General features: G+C 41.8%; 1 non-coding gene and 1 pseudogene across 2 annotated transcripts; one reads left to right on the forward strand and one right to left on the reverse strand.

Moving 5' to 3' along the window:
* Positions 1 to 2,946: 2,946 nt before the first annotated feature.
* LOC147464804 (uncharacterized) lies at positions 2,947 to 6,857 on the forward strand (annotated as a pseudogene). The gene has a single exon (XR_015188705.1). The product of XR_015188705.1 is annotated as an uncharacterized LOC147464804 (transcript).
* A 1,959-nt stretch (positions 6,858 to 8,816) lies between these two features.
* On the reverse strand, positions 8,817 to 8,889 carry TRNAA-UGC (transfer RNA alanine (anticodon UGC)). The gene has a single exon. It is a non-coding gene; the product is annotated as a tRNA-Ala (tRNA).
* Positions 8,890 to 14,856: the final 5,967 nt, after the last annotated feature.

Raw genomic sequence — 14,856 nt, forward strand, 5'->3', positions numbered from 1 at the left:
TTCCTTTGCCTCCTTGAAAGTTTATAAAGGGTGATTCCCTTGCCTCTGCTTCCAAAGTAGCTTTTGCCTAAACATTTTTAGATTCCTTTGCCTTTTTTAGAGTTTCTAATGATTTTATGCCTTTGTTAGGCACATCTCTATGTTTATAAGCATAATAATAGAATAAAAAAGGCGTTCTTTAAAAAGATCTACTAAGAAGCAGAAACACACTACTGTAAGCACCAGATGAGTAATAAACAGTAATGAAACCCCCCTAACCTAAAAAAGTTAGTGGTTGGCTTGTTTTGTTTGCCCTAGCGACACCATTAAGAGGACTGGGTGATTGTGATTAGAGATCAATTCACTGTCGCTTCGAGTACACGACGAGGTTACGAAACCCGTCATGGCGATAACATGGTAATTTAGAAACAAGGCGTGTATGAGGAACTATCAATGTCTACGGTTTGCGTTGGGATTGCCCTTCGGCACTTCAGGGCTCAACCAATTAAACTCTCGGTGTCTACGGCGTTAGAATGAACTTCGTGCATCCATTTATTTCTACGGAATTACCAACGCTAGACTGGACGTATTCGACCATGCGCCCAGATTATGCAGGGAAAACCAGCGATACTTTTTAAGAGCAAAGGGTACAGGAACGTAGTGGCGTTCTCAACTCATTCCTCTGATCCCAGTATAAATTGGATCGGCGAGAAAGGTTAACCCAACCCTGCTTGACACTTTGTGCCCCTCGCTCCCTAGTCTTGGCATAGGATTTAAAACATCGAAAAGGTGGGCTATAGGAAAAAGCGTAGGGAACCGCTTACTTTAAATAAAACAAGAACTGAAAGAAAGAGGACTGAACATAATACCGGGTGGAAGATACATGCTTTACCTTGCAAGTTGTGAAAGCTTTCTTCTCAATAAGAGTGAGAGTTAGTGGTATATAGCTTTATCGAAGCCCGAAATGAAACGATGTTGCACTGAAGAGGACTCGAACCCCTAACTACCTGGTTCGAAGCCAGGGACTCTATCCAATTGAGCTATCGGTGCGGGGGGGTTGGGTCAAGGAAAGCCCAACCCTGGAAATGTTTTTTGCGTTATTTCAAAATGAGTTTACGTAATTAAAGAAAATTAACTCAATTAAAAGACAAAAAAGTCAATCTTTGTCGTTGATGATCTCTCGGTTGGTTACCGAATAATTTAACCATCCCTTCCCTAAAAGAAAGTAATTACTTGATATATGTAATCCGTAATATTCGGATTCAGTCGTCAGCTGTGGTTTTTACCCTCCCCAGGGTGTCCGCTCTGCCCGTGAGACGGTTTTTTAACCACGACGTCTACGTTTAAGTTTAAAGGCAGTCCCTTTACGAATCCGGCTTCTAAGCCTATGGAACTTAACGAAAATCTGGACAGCGTCCCTGGCTTTATTATGAACGGCTTGGATTTTATCCGCCTCCTCCTGCGAAACAGTTATTTCTGTTTCTGGATTCAGCGGCGGCATGTCTTGCTCAACAAAAACTACTTCTGGAGTCGAAGGCAAGAGCTCAAACAGGGCTTTATACATGTCAATCAAAGGTTGCGCCTGGGAGACTATTTGCGCGGCATAATGCGCTATCACTTCCTGGGAGAAGGGGACCTTCAAGAGGAGTTCTATGCCCTCTTCCGGGGACATGCTTAAAGGGAGAGATACCCCAGAGATGAGCATCAAGCCAGGAATAAGGTCCTTATGGAACGACGTGAACAGACGGGAGTTTGCCTCCTTAAACTGTACCGAAATCTGAGCCCATTCCTGCATTGTGGCTTCGCTGACTATGGAGGGGTTTAACTTGGCAGAGATAGAGTTTACTAGATTGTTTATTTGCGCAGGCTGCAGTTGTGAAACGAATTCATAACCGTTCTCAGCGCTGGGCAATCTGCCTTGTTGGCAGGTTTTTAGTATTTTATCACAATCTTGCCAAGTTTCAAATAAGATTGAACGGCAATCCTCCTCCTTTAGTTGCATAAACTGTGAATGTGAAGACGCTTGAGTTACTATTGAAGAACTACTAGCGCCCATATTCATACAGTATGCTGTTTCAGCAAACCCAAGCCCAATTAGATTTAATAAAATTAAAAAAAGAGCAACAAACAAGAATACCTTTCTCAACGAAAGAAAGGAGAGATATATGGTGAGGTTATTAAAAAGAAAGGAGAGATATATGTTGAGGTTCTTAGAAATAAAGGAGAGATATATGGTGAGGTTATTCAAAAGAAAGGAGAGATTTCTGGTGAGGTTATTCAAATTCAAAAGATTTCTTTTTTTAGTGAGGTTATTCATGGAACTAAATACGTTTCCAATACCTACTGCTGCTCCTGCTAGGGCTATGGTAGCCGCTCCTACTCCAATTAATTTTGCACCTTCTAGCGTAACTAATTCTTAAGTGTCTGTGTAATAATAATAAAAAGGTGTAGCTAGCACGCAAAAAAAGCACTTTTTTGTCTCAGAAAAGAAACAAAAAGAAATGTTATCAACACTTGAAATAAGATTTTTCTTAGTAACTTGTTATTTGACATTGATTTATAATTCAATGCGTATGATACTACTAATGCTATAACTATACTTAAAAGAATACTTATATCATATTGTATTAAATTACTATTAAAATTGTCAATTAAACTATTCTCATTTATCTCACCTAAATAACTATTATTTATTATATGAAATATTAATGGAAATAAACTTACCACTTTTAATAACAATAGTTTTAGGCTTGATAACTTATTACTTATTACTGAATTTACTATATGCGGGGTTGAAACACATTGTATACCCGACAAAGAAGAAGAAAAAGCAATTGGTTTCGACGAAGAAGCGTAAGGCAAAGAAGCAATTAGCTGAGAAACTGCGGGTTTCAACGAAGAAGCAATTGGCAAAGATGCTACGGTTTCGACGCTGCGGGCGAAGACGGAGAAGCTACTGGCAAAAAAGCAATTGGTTTCAACGAAGAAGCTACGGGTTTCGACGAAGATGATTTATGCGTATTTATTGTTAATTTTGGGGCCGAGGATTGATCTATCGATTGATCCTCAGCAGCAAGGTAACGAGAAAGAATCAGGTGACAATAAAGGATCAGCCGACGATAAAGGTTTAGGCATAGGCAACAAACTATCAGGCGTAGACGATATAGGATCGGACACGTTAGATACAGAATCCGGCACTGACGATACAGGATTAGGCACTGACGATACAGGATCAGGCATAGATAAAGGATCTGGCACTGACGATACAGGGGGTTTGGTTCTGAAACCGATAAAGGAATTGATACTTCAGTAAACATATTGGTTACAGGCTTATTAACATCTGTTTTAAATTTGTTGTAATCTTTTGATAGTTTATTTACTAATCTAAAAGTATAGTTACATGAATTACAAATCTTCAAAAAGTTAGCGTTTGTTTTAAATTTAAGTAACTTCTTTATTGTATCTTTATATAAGGTCTTATCCCCCGTAATTTTTTGAAAAGGTATTTTTTTTTTCTTTTGAAACTAGGATTCATTCGCTTTACGCGTACCAGGTTTCAATTGATTGACTACATTGCATGCCATGCAGACCCGTAACGGCTCCGAGCAGACGTGTAGATGGGATGGATGGCAAAGGAGAGTGCGAACGAAAAGGCCCGAACAGAGTCCTCAAAGGCCGCAACTCCGGAGCGGAGAAATACACAAACACACACGTAGTAAGGCGGTGGCCCGGACTGCCGGTTCCGTTAGTCTAGCATTGGCTAGCTCACTACTGAGATCGAAAACGTAGCGGACAACGCGTCACACCTGAAAAGGCGGGGCCATGCTAATTATGCCACTTTTTTCCGAGTCAGGATGGGGTCAAATTCAGAGCCATGACAGATTCAAATCGTTGATTTCATTTGCCAAAGCTAGAAGCTCGGAGAAAAAGGGAATTAATCTAGCAGATCAACAAGTGCAAAGCGTCTTGGCTAAACTTGACGTAGTGCAAGACGTGACCCGTTGTCTAAGAGACGAAGACGGAACCTCCTTTTTGCCTTAGTAAAGTAAAGCCCTTCGAAAAAACAATAAATTCGCCGGAAAAAGGCAAAGCTCGCGCAGCGGAGCTAAATGAACGAGAATCGGATAATCCCGGCGGTAAGTGAAGTGATCACTGCTTATCAGGAACTAGTAACAAGTACTGCGGGTGTGGACACAAATTTAACTGCGGACGCAGGCGCAAATTCGACTGTTGTTAGCTCTGATTCCGAAGGAGATGGGCCGTTTGGCCCGTTTAATTAACCTTCGCAAAGTGTCGCATAAGTAGCGACCTGCATGAATAGTGTACACAGTAGGTTACTTTTTTGTTTTTTGAGGTTTCAAAACAAAAAAGGTTATGGATACAAGAGATGAAAAACCCAATACAAAAAGTCACCTTTCAATTTATCATGACCTGCAGTCTGCCAGAATCATTCGCTATTGTTCTATTGGTTTCCAAACGGATATATAGATTTGAAATCTCAAAGAATAAGAATAAAAAAATATTATACACCGTTACGGCCTATCCATATAAGATAGAAGAAAAAGAAAAAAAATATTATTCCAAAGAAAAACAGAAAGTCATTCTTTAGAGATTACCGAGTACAAGTGCACATCTAGGCTATTAAGGACCCTCTACCCTATACTATTAAAGATATTCATATGGATTTAGACATAAAAGGGCTATTATCGATTTAGAAAAAACACTTTTCTTATTGAAGATTGCTTGTAATATGATTAAATCTATTATTCATAAAGGAGGCCATTTACTGTTAGTAAATACTGATCCTTTATGCAATGAAATAATAACAAAAATGGCAAAAAAAACCAATTAAAATCATATTAATTCTAAATGGATTGGTGGTTTTTTAACTAATTGGGAACATATGAAACATGAGAAACGCTTAAAATCTTCATCCACGCAGCACTCTAGCCCACGTTTATTAAAGATGTAAAGATATTTTGAGGGACTGATAACACGCTAAATTCTAGATGGTTTGGTTATATTGAATGCATGTAGAGATTTTTACGCTATATTTGAAGCTAATTGATTATGAATACTTATTGCATTTTTGGTAGATTCTATTCTCCCAAAGGAATTACACAGATTAATTACTCATCCCATTCCGGTGAATAATGATTCTATATGGTTCACAAATCCATTTTGCTCATTAGTCATAAAAACAGTCATTTATTTAAAAAATGCTTAAAACCCCAGCAAAAAAGCCAAAGGAATTTACAAAAAAAATTCCATAAAAAAGGAAAAAACAAAGAAAAAAGGAAAAACTATCAAAGAGCGCATAAAAAAGAAGAAAAAAAAACAATAAACAATGACTTTTTTCACTTTTCATTTTCATTACTTTGTTTAATGATCTTAGCTTAGTTATTCTGGCTTTTCCAGGGGCGGGAATAGCTATAGTTCTTTGCGCAGGGAGTGAATTGAAATTGATAGAACACTTTTGGCCGGCAGGCATATTTTTATAGAAGATGTCTGGTCTTATCTTCTTCAAAATTGGCAATAAATTCGGGGTTTGACCGAAACATACCAAATGGGGCAATTGCCCAAGGCTTGGGTAACACATGATCTGGTTGAGGCCTTGTTTCCCAAACAACTACAATCCCTTATAGGTTCGTTAAAATCATAATTATATCTCCACAGCCACGCATGGGATAACGCAACAAATTGACGGGAATCAAGCAAGCAAGGGCTTTCGCTTATAAGGCAACTACTTTACTTAATAACCTGGAAATGGCAAATAAGCAATTGTTTGTTAAATTCCATGAGCTTGCGATTAACATTGGATTATACATTACATCACACGGGGCTCAAAATTCCCTCTACTTCAACCCTCCCCTTACCGGAAATCTTAAATTGCCTTTCAACCATCAGATTACCCCCCAAAAACCCGAATTGGCCGGTCAGCTTTTAAAGAAAGCCAAAAGCCTATTTCGAGTTGTTCTAATAACTTCTGCAGGCTCCGGAATTACTGTTTGTGGAATTGCCTGAAATCTTCATGTCGGCATCGTATGCCGAAGATGGATTCGTTGTCTCTACATCTGCCGCGGCTGACTTTGGACAGAAATTCAAACAAGTGTTTCAATCAAATAGCTGCAACATTTCACTGATTGAAAAAGAAAATGGATAATCGATCGTATCTTATTTTCATAGTTTGTAGTTTCCTTTTATAGATACAGATATAGACTTTCTTTTTTTTATTATAAAACAGAACTTGAAAATACAAACTAACGCTGGGGGAAGGTCCGATCCCTTCCCTTCCCGGAGGTATGGCTGAGCGGCTTAAGGCATTGGTTTGCTAAATCAACATACAATACATTGTATCATGGGTTCGAATCCCATTTCCTCCTACACTTTTCCTTGATGATTATGCTGAAGTACAGTACAGAATCGAAAATTACAAGACGCTCTTTCCCTATGATATGATGGCCAGGCCGTTACCTGAGCACTCTTCCCGCCGATCTTACCTTGGTAAGAATGTAACTGTGTCGTTGCCTCTGTTCCGTAACAATGAACAGCAAAAATAGACAATCAAAGGAAAAAGTGCAGTGGTCACCCCATTTGCCATCCCTTCAAAATGGCAAACCAAACGACACATAAGTCTACTTTGATAACTGTAACGGTAGCCGCTACCTTTACCTTATCAACGCTTTTTTGTTTTATTAACGCAAGCAAGCAATTCTATTTTTGCTTTCGTTTGCTTTCTCTCTTTTTAGAAAAGCAGCAAAAACAACAAGCTATAGTAGCGCTACAGCAGCTATAAAAGTAACCCAATCCCAGTCCTTCACGTTAAGCGGTCTCCTTTTCATGCTTTAGATAGCATAGCATCTCAGTCTCCTGCATTTATGTTATGGCCCTCGATTTCCCCAGCAGAAAGGGAACCCAACCCTTTAGTCTCTTTTTACCCGTATATAGTGGACCTAAAAGCATGAAGCCTTACTACGAGCCCTTCAGACATGTATGCAGCAAGTCTTTCTAAAGGATCTCTAAACACAGACGCCGATTTATGAAGATCTTGCATTGCTAGCTCTGCAACCTCCATCTTTTCTTCAAATAACGCAGCAGCACATGTGATAAGAAGATTCTTCACACGACTGCCAAGATTCAATGCTTTCAACAAATGCTCAAAGGAAAAAGAACCATGCTTTAAAGCTGTTACTGCACTTATTTCCATCTTGGTTTCTTCTGGAGCTACTGAATCATGCACCAGCTCCTTTATATTATATGCTGCTGTTTTTTAGTCAAATGATGGAAACACCCAACCATACCCGTAATGATAAAGACAAATGCCAACACGTAAGCCACTATTATTGCAATCAGAGCTCCTAATTGGCGCAAGTGGTGCAAGGACAAGCTATCTATGAAGGTATGGGATGTAGTATGGTGCAATGTCTGCATAGAAACGCTAAGGTTGCATCTCTGCTCTGGAAGTTTAGAATTTTGCTTAGCCTTAAGGGGTGAACTCTTCTCATGGTAAGCACTGAACCCAAGCCATACTCTGTGCATAGATCTTCATGCAGATGCTTGAAAAACGCAGGAATACTCCCTTTCCTGTGAACACATTTGCTTTGCACTAAGGTCAAGGACCTCTAAGCTACTGGAGTTGGCAAGGGATGCAGGAAATGGCCCTGTAAAGTTGTTAAAGCTCAATACAAGCTACTGGAGTTGGCAAGGGATGCAGGAAATGGCCCTGTAAAGTTGTTGAAGCTCAATACAAGCTTACGCTTGAAAAAAAGAGAAAGGTTACTACACAGTCGATAAAGTAAGCCAACCGCAGGGACTAAACAAAAAGGCGTCACTTAGCTAGTTATTCAGCTAAAGAGGTGCTCTCTCTTTCCTTTCGCAGGGACTAAACAAAAAGGCGTCACTTAGCTAGTTAGCCAAAGAGGTGCTTTTTTGTATATATACAAGAGATTAATTATGTTCTTATCTAACGTCGTCGTGTGTTTAAACGATTTCAATCAGCGCAGCGGGTTTCTTTCTTCATTAAGCTCAAGTGGTGTGGTAAAATAGGACTAGGTGTTTCTTGGTTAGCTGCATTTTCGTTATGATTGTAAGCTTTACATAGATTCAAGGCTTTCCTTTCATTCTCACTTGCCTTTTGCATATCTTGTTCACAGCTCGATGGCCGTACTAAGAATATAGTAAACATGCGCCTCGATAAGGCGCGGCTAGGACGGCTCGTTGGTTCTTCCAACGTGCGTTTCCTTAGGGTCTTGGTTTCACTTGTCTTCATCCCGCATTCGCATGAGTCAGTTTGAGTGAAGGGCTGCTTTGGTTCCGCACGCTAATGCGTTGTTGAGTACCCTTTTTTATTGGCCTTCCGCCGTAGGTTATCAACCTACCCTTGGTACGGAAATGGGATTACTGCAGGAAAGGAAAGGGAAGGAAAGGAAAGGAATTACTTCCACCAAGGAAGGATCAATAACTTCCATTCAAGCTGTTTACGTACCTGCGGATGATCTGACTGACCCAGCCCCCGCTACGACGTTTGCACATTTAGATGCTACAACTGCGCTTTCAAGAGGCTTAGCAGCAAAAGGTATCTATTCGGCCGTGGATCCGTTGGATTCGACGTCAACTATGCTGCAGCCTTGGATTGTGGGTGAGAAGCATTACAAGACGGCATAAAGGGTTAAGCAGACTTTGCAGCGTTACAAAGAACTTCAAGATATTATAGCTATTCTCGGATTGGACGAGTTATCCGAGGAGGACTGTTTGATGGTAGCTAGAGCACGAAAAAGAGAGCGTTTTTTCTCTTTTTTCTTTTGGATTTCTATTTAATATGCTAATCTGTATACGAATGGAGACGATCGGACTTGAACCGATAACTTCATGCTTGCAAAACATGCGTTCTACCGATTGAACTACGCCCCCGTCCTCGTTTCATGTGCAACACGTATCATGTGGGCAAACAAAACACAAGAGAGCTATTGCTCATACGTGCGTGCCTATAGCCTTTTTTCTACAGAGTTTAGACTTTATCCAAGACACGGCCCCATTTCATCACACTGTCAATGAAAGAGGCTAAATGTCATAAAGTAAAGATGTGTCGTTGGCAGCAAGCAGTAATAGTTCACGAATCTTTTCTCGGTCCACCATTTTGATTGTATCGGCGTTAGGGAGGGGATAAGCCGTCTTGTCTTCTCGGAAGGGAAGCCTTGAGGCCAAAAGCGAAGCGAAAAGAAAAAGGTTATGGATACAAGAGATGAAAAACCGCAATCTTGGATACAAAAAACAAAAAAAGTTTGAAAGATGAAATTTCAAAAGCCACCAACCGATAGTTATGGCTTCTTTTTTTCGCACTTAGATTTTTGGATAGATGCCCTTATACAGGAATACATCCGAGAAGAAGCGCTTGATAAACAAGAATTGCTTATCCAAAGATTCGCAGTTCTTATAAAAGTCAAAGAAAACCTGAAGGCAAAAAGGAACTAAGCTAGTGGCCCCGCTTTTCCTAGTTACTTATGAAATGGCACGTTGTCTATGTATTCGAGTGGTCTCATTGAATCTCTTCGGGGGTCTGCCCCCTGCCCCCATATACATCTTAATGATAATAGAAGCGTCGAAGGCCGATGCGTCGAGTAAAATCCAGGCCAGGGGAATCGCACAAGTAAGCGAAAGGGGCACGGCACCGAGTTTATCTCAAAGATTGTTTATCAACAGTAACATGGCTGGGTATTCATAACTTTTTCTTGCGTGAAACCACTTGCTCTGCTTTAGGTCGCTTCATAACTTAACTGGTTCGTACATAGCACGAGGCTTAATAAATAGAATAGGATTTTCTTTTGTAAAGCGTTTAAAATCAACGAGACTACAAACAAAGAAAAACAAAGAAAGAAAAAGAAAGCAAGCTGTAAGCAAAGAAAAAGAAAGGAAAAAGGAATATTAAGCACCATCCATTACCACGCGAACCACCGGGTTCATAAAAAAACTAGGGTAGAGTGTTAAAATAACATTCTACATGGTATTCTGGAAAAGAACTCAAACAACTAAGGATGAAACAAATCAACGTAATAGCTAGGTTACCTAAACGGGTGAAGCTCTCTGTCTTTAACCATTTAGGAATGCAATCATTGTTCTTTAATTGGCTGCTCCGCTCGGGCTTTCCCTCCCCACGAAAAACCCTTTGCTACGCTTGCATCTTTAATTGGGCTTTCTCTTCACTTGCCTTTGACCGTGGCTCTTTAGACTCTTAAAGGCATTTTCGTTAATCCTACCATTACGTTGAATGTAAATGCATTGTACTAATAAAAGATATAGCGCTTAATCGCTCGGGCTTTCCCCCGGAAATCCCTTCGCTTGCCATTACAGGGGCTAGCTTTATGTCGTAGGAACAAAGGTGCTACTAAAGCAAAGGAAGAGCTAGTGCAACTTGTTAATAACAACTTGTTTTCTAAGGGTAAATAGGGTTTAATTATTAACCATAATAGATTCTTTGTTTAAGGGTTAAATCGTTAATTTTAATGGCCTTTAATAGTTCACTATTAAAGTAAAGTCGTATAAGCCCTGGTCCATCACCTTATTGTCTAGCAATGCTTGGTACGTTGAGGCGAGACGGGCGACTCGCTTAGATCACCCAGCGGCAGTGTCAGGCCTTTACTGCTAAAGGATACGTCTTTACATTTAACAAACACTACACTACCAACAGTTCAGTTCCCTGCCCCGGTTAGTTAACGTCAGGACAACTGTGAGAAGGGTCTCCGTGCCGTGCATGAACCGCCGCGATGCAATCATAGCCATAGACAACGCCAAACAGTTGCAGCTTCTTCAGTTCAGGGATACGAAGCAATCAGCGCTAAGCAGCAGCTTCGAGAATACAAAGCAAAGCCTCTACGTTCATTGACTGGACAAACAGTTATAAAATACGTATCTTCGGTGGTTGAAGGGCAAAGTGTTGACTAACGTCTACGGGCTTCAATTTTTTTCATACTGGCCCTTCCCTTTTGCATGACCGAATAAGCGAGTAGCTATTACGTATTTCGGTATAGCTATCCCTCACTAATTCGTAGTTTCGGTCGAGCAGTCATAGAAATCTATCACGGTTCATGATTAGACTTCATTCCACCTTGCAAAAAGTGGCATAATTGGCCCCGGCTAGAGCCGCGGTAGCTGCAGAATCGAGTAAGTAGACCACCGTATGGACAGATAGGCTTACCAGTCGACCGCCTTTCTTGCTACTAAAGCAGTGCCGCAGGCAGTGCTTGCTTGGTTGCAGGGATTTCAAAATACCTTTTCCCTGCCGCTCGGACGGAATTAATTACGTTTCCTGCCTCCCATTAATTACGTAATATAGAGAGTTGTTTCATTGCTCGGACGAGGAAATTAAGCAAACGACACCCTATTTGATCAAGGTATTTTGAAATCCCCGTGTCTGCGTGCTCGTTTGGGCACGAAGTTCACTCTAACGCCGTAGACACCGAGAGTTTAGTTGGTTGAGTTTCGAAGGGTAGAGCGGTAGCCTACGTTATAGTTCGTACAGTTCTTCGCTTCGAGGAGCCATAGTTGCCTACAAATAAGAATCAATCTGCCCACATTCTATCTCAAAAGAGCTTTGCTTTCCTCGCTTGGCAGTAGTTTAGTTTTTCGCAGCTCATGTAACTTAAAGGAGAGAGTCTGTGAAACGGCACCGGTTCAAGCCCGGTCATGAGCCAAACTGGATCGGAAGGATCATCTACTACTCTGTCATTAAGTTGAGCACTGGTATGGTGACTGGAGATTATTGGGGCAACCCTTTTCCGGAATGTAAGATGATCCGCCTTGCCGTGGCCATTCCGCTTACGGTTATTGGCTTTGCCAGTAACTAACTAAGAGATCAACAAAAAAAAAATGATGAAAAATAAACTATTCGGAACCTTAAAAAGGCTAACTCTTTTGATGATTAGCCGGCGGGGGGTTTCCAGTGAACTACCAAAAAGAAAAATCCCTTTTCGTTTGTTCGTTAAGAGTTACCCGTACGGTGTCACTCTAGAGTGACTCGGGAGTTCATATCGAATGTGTTTTCTTAGTGGTCGCCATTTCAATGTACGAATTTGGAAGGAATAAGCGGGGGCAATTTTTTAACTTGTTACTTCTATTCTTCCAATTCCGACAGTTCAGAAGACAGGCCGGAAGCGGAAACAAGCCAGCAGCCCGCCGAACAAGGCTCGACGCCGACAGAGAATTTATCGTTTCCTCCTCCTCCATCATCTTCGGGGGCGCCGTTATGGGAAGAGGAGTTTGGAGGGGATACTCGTGAAATCAAGGATGACAACTCCACTCCAGAAGGAGACAAGGCCGGACACGAATTGAGCTCAGGGCCGTCAAGCGAAGTTGAGGGAAGCCCTTCGTCATCGAAGAACAGGAAGGAGGAGGGTACTAGCGAGGCTCCCGAGACTAGCGAGGCAAAGAGCCAGAGCCCCTTTCTTGACAACAAGAAGAGGAGCTGCTTTCCAAGCTGGATCACCTTGCACAATCACAAGTGCCTAAACGTTCTTGGTGGAACCGGGTTTTGTGTTTCTGTAGGGGACCAAAACCGGAGGAAGACACTCCTTCCGGAAATGAAGGGAACGGTCAGGATACTGGGTCGGGCGATAATGACCCCGGAGAATAGGAAGCACTGGGGGGAATTTCCTGGCTTTGCCCCTTCCTGCTTCCCGAAAAAGAGAATGGCAAGGATGAACCCGAGAATGAGAAAAGGAGCAGCAGTAGGTATTGGAAACGTATTTAGTCCTTTGACAAGCCCTGTGGCGTGAAATCTATCATTAGCCAAACAATTATTCGGTCTCCAGGCTTTGCCTTAACAAAAGCTATTGCCCTGTTTGCTTTGATGATGGCCTTTTCGATATTCTTCGTATTTTAAGGAAATCAATAAACAACCCTGAAGATAAGTCTAGATAAATAACGGTTACTTCGGGGTGGCCTTTGCTTTGGTCACCCCCAACTAGGTAACATAATGGTAATGCGTTGGACTTACAGTCCTAGAATGATGGGTTCGACTCCATCCCCAGTTTTTTTTAAGTAAACCCACTGTGGCATGACGGTACATGACAAGGGACCCTAGCTTAGAATGCAATGGATGTATGTGGGTTCCCCCCAGCTACCTACTCCTTTTGCTAGGGATTTGGACACGCGAGGAGGAGGCTCTGTTGCTAGCCTTATTGACATAGAGCTACTGCCTTGGCAAGAGCTGCTGTCTTCGCTATGTCAACCGTGCATAAAGAAATGCCATAAACGTTGAAAACAAAGAAATTGCTAGAAGAATGTCGATTGATTCTACGACGTAAACGAATCATGATAATTCGTTGCAACTTGAAGTCCCGCCTTGGCAACCGCTACGTAGCATCCCAGGTTCAGTAAGCACATAGACTCTTAACAAGCTATGGGGCCGGATCATGTTAAGATGAAATGCCATTTGACCTCAGGTGCTGGCAAGGGCATCTAGCCAATGCCTTCCTGGCATGCGTGAATGCTGGGTTGTGAAATTAATCGTTTAAATGCAGAAGCCAACGATAGCACTATGACTACGAGATTAGGTCAGGCCCAAGGATTCCTCCCTTTACCGCGTCCTTTTCTATCTATCTATCACGGATTACCCTTTTAGCATTTGACCATGCCTATCTATTCGTAGCGTCTTAAAAGAGCTTTCGAAAGAATAGTCGTTTAATTTGTTTTTTTGGATTCGTCCGGAGAGAAGCAGTTAGTCGATTTACGCGTGCCGACCTTTTTTTAGAGCTTCGGTTCTTCCGCCTGAGCATCAGTGGAATAAGGACTACATGGCGCTAGCCACACAAATTCTTTGCTTTAAAAGAAAAGTTTTGTTTGCCTATATGATACGTGTTGCACATGAAACGAGGGCGGGGGCGTAGTTTAATCGGTAGAACGCATGTTTTGCAAGCATGAAGTTATTGGTTCAAGTCCGATCGTCTCCATTCGTATACAGATTAGCACATTAAATTTATAACTAGGCTAGGAAATTCAAATTGTAATGAAAACTTCCCTGTTGCCTGGAGCCCAGCACTACATTGGCCGGGACGCCTTACCCCTTGGCACGGCACCTTAAGCTAGGGAAAACCCGGCTAACCGCCACCCCGAGTCGCTGCCGGGGCCTGGTCAAGCGACTCAACGACGAGTGCACAGCGGCAGTTAATGCATGCTACATGCTCTATAGGCTCTTCTGGCCAAGGGAAAGCACCTACTTTAACCAAAAGAGCTCAGTACGGCACCTGTTCGCTACCACCTATACAGAATCGGTGGGTTACCCGCTTTAGGCTGTAGCCGAAGAACAGGCGGGGGGCTGCTACCATAGCCAATCTAAGGCGCGACCTTGAGGGGGTTCTAAGGGCGGCAATTGACCGTTTAATCCTCTTAGAGGAACTCTCCCTGAGCAAGGTAGACATGGTGGCTTGCCACACTGGCATATACGCCGGGCCCTCTAAAGCACCCGAGACATAGGAAGCCTACATATCAGGGTCCCCTTCCCTATGTGAGTACATATTCCTTTGATGGGCTAGACATTTCGACTGCCCAAACCCAAAGCTCAAGCGCTGGCATTCATAAGGGTCAGTTTGCTTGCTGTTTTAGAAACGAAAAAGTTTTCTTGTCGAAGAGTATCTCAAGGATCGAAGAGTTTACATCTTTTCTTAATTCTTCACGAAAGTCGAAACCGTATTTTTCTAGGGCTATAGCGGGATTGGGCTTATTTTGCTTTCGTTGAAGTAATTGTTTTTCTATTTGTCTTAATCGTCGGCTTGGTCTATGCATGGCGAAAAGAGTTATTTTGCCGCGTGGCTTCTCATCTAGTTAAATAACAACACTTTAAAAACAAAGCCTATATCGTAACTATACGTCCCGTTAGATCTTAAA

Source organism: Adiantum capillus-veneris, chromosome 1, assembly GCF_014529385.1.
Source record: "Adiantum capillus-veneris isolate H3 chromosome 1, ASM1452938v2, whole genome shotgun sequence".
Taxonomy (NCBI): domain Eukaryota; kingdom Viridiplantae; phylum Streptophyta; class Polypodiopsida; order Polypodiales; family Pteridaceae; genus Adiantum; species Adiantum capillus-veneris.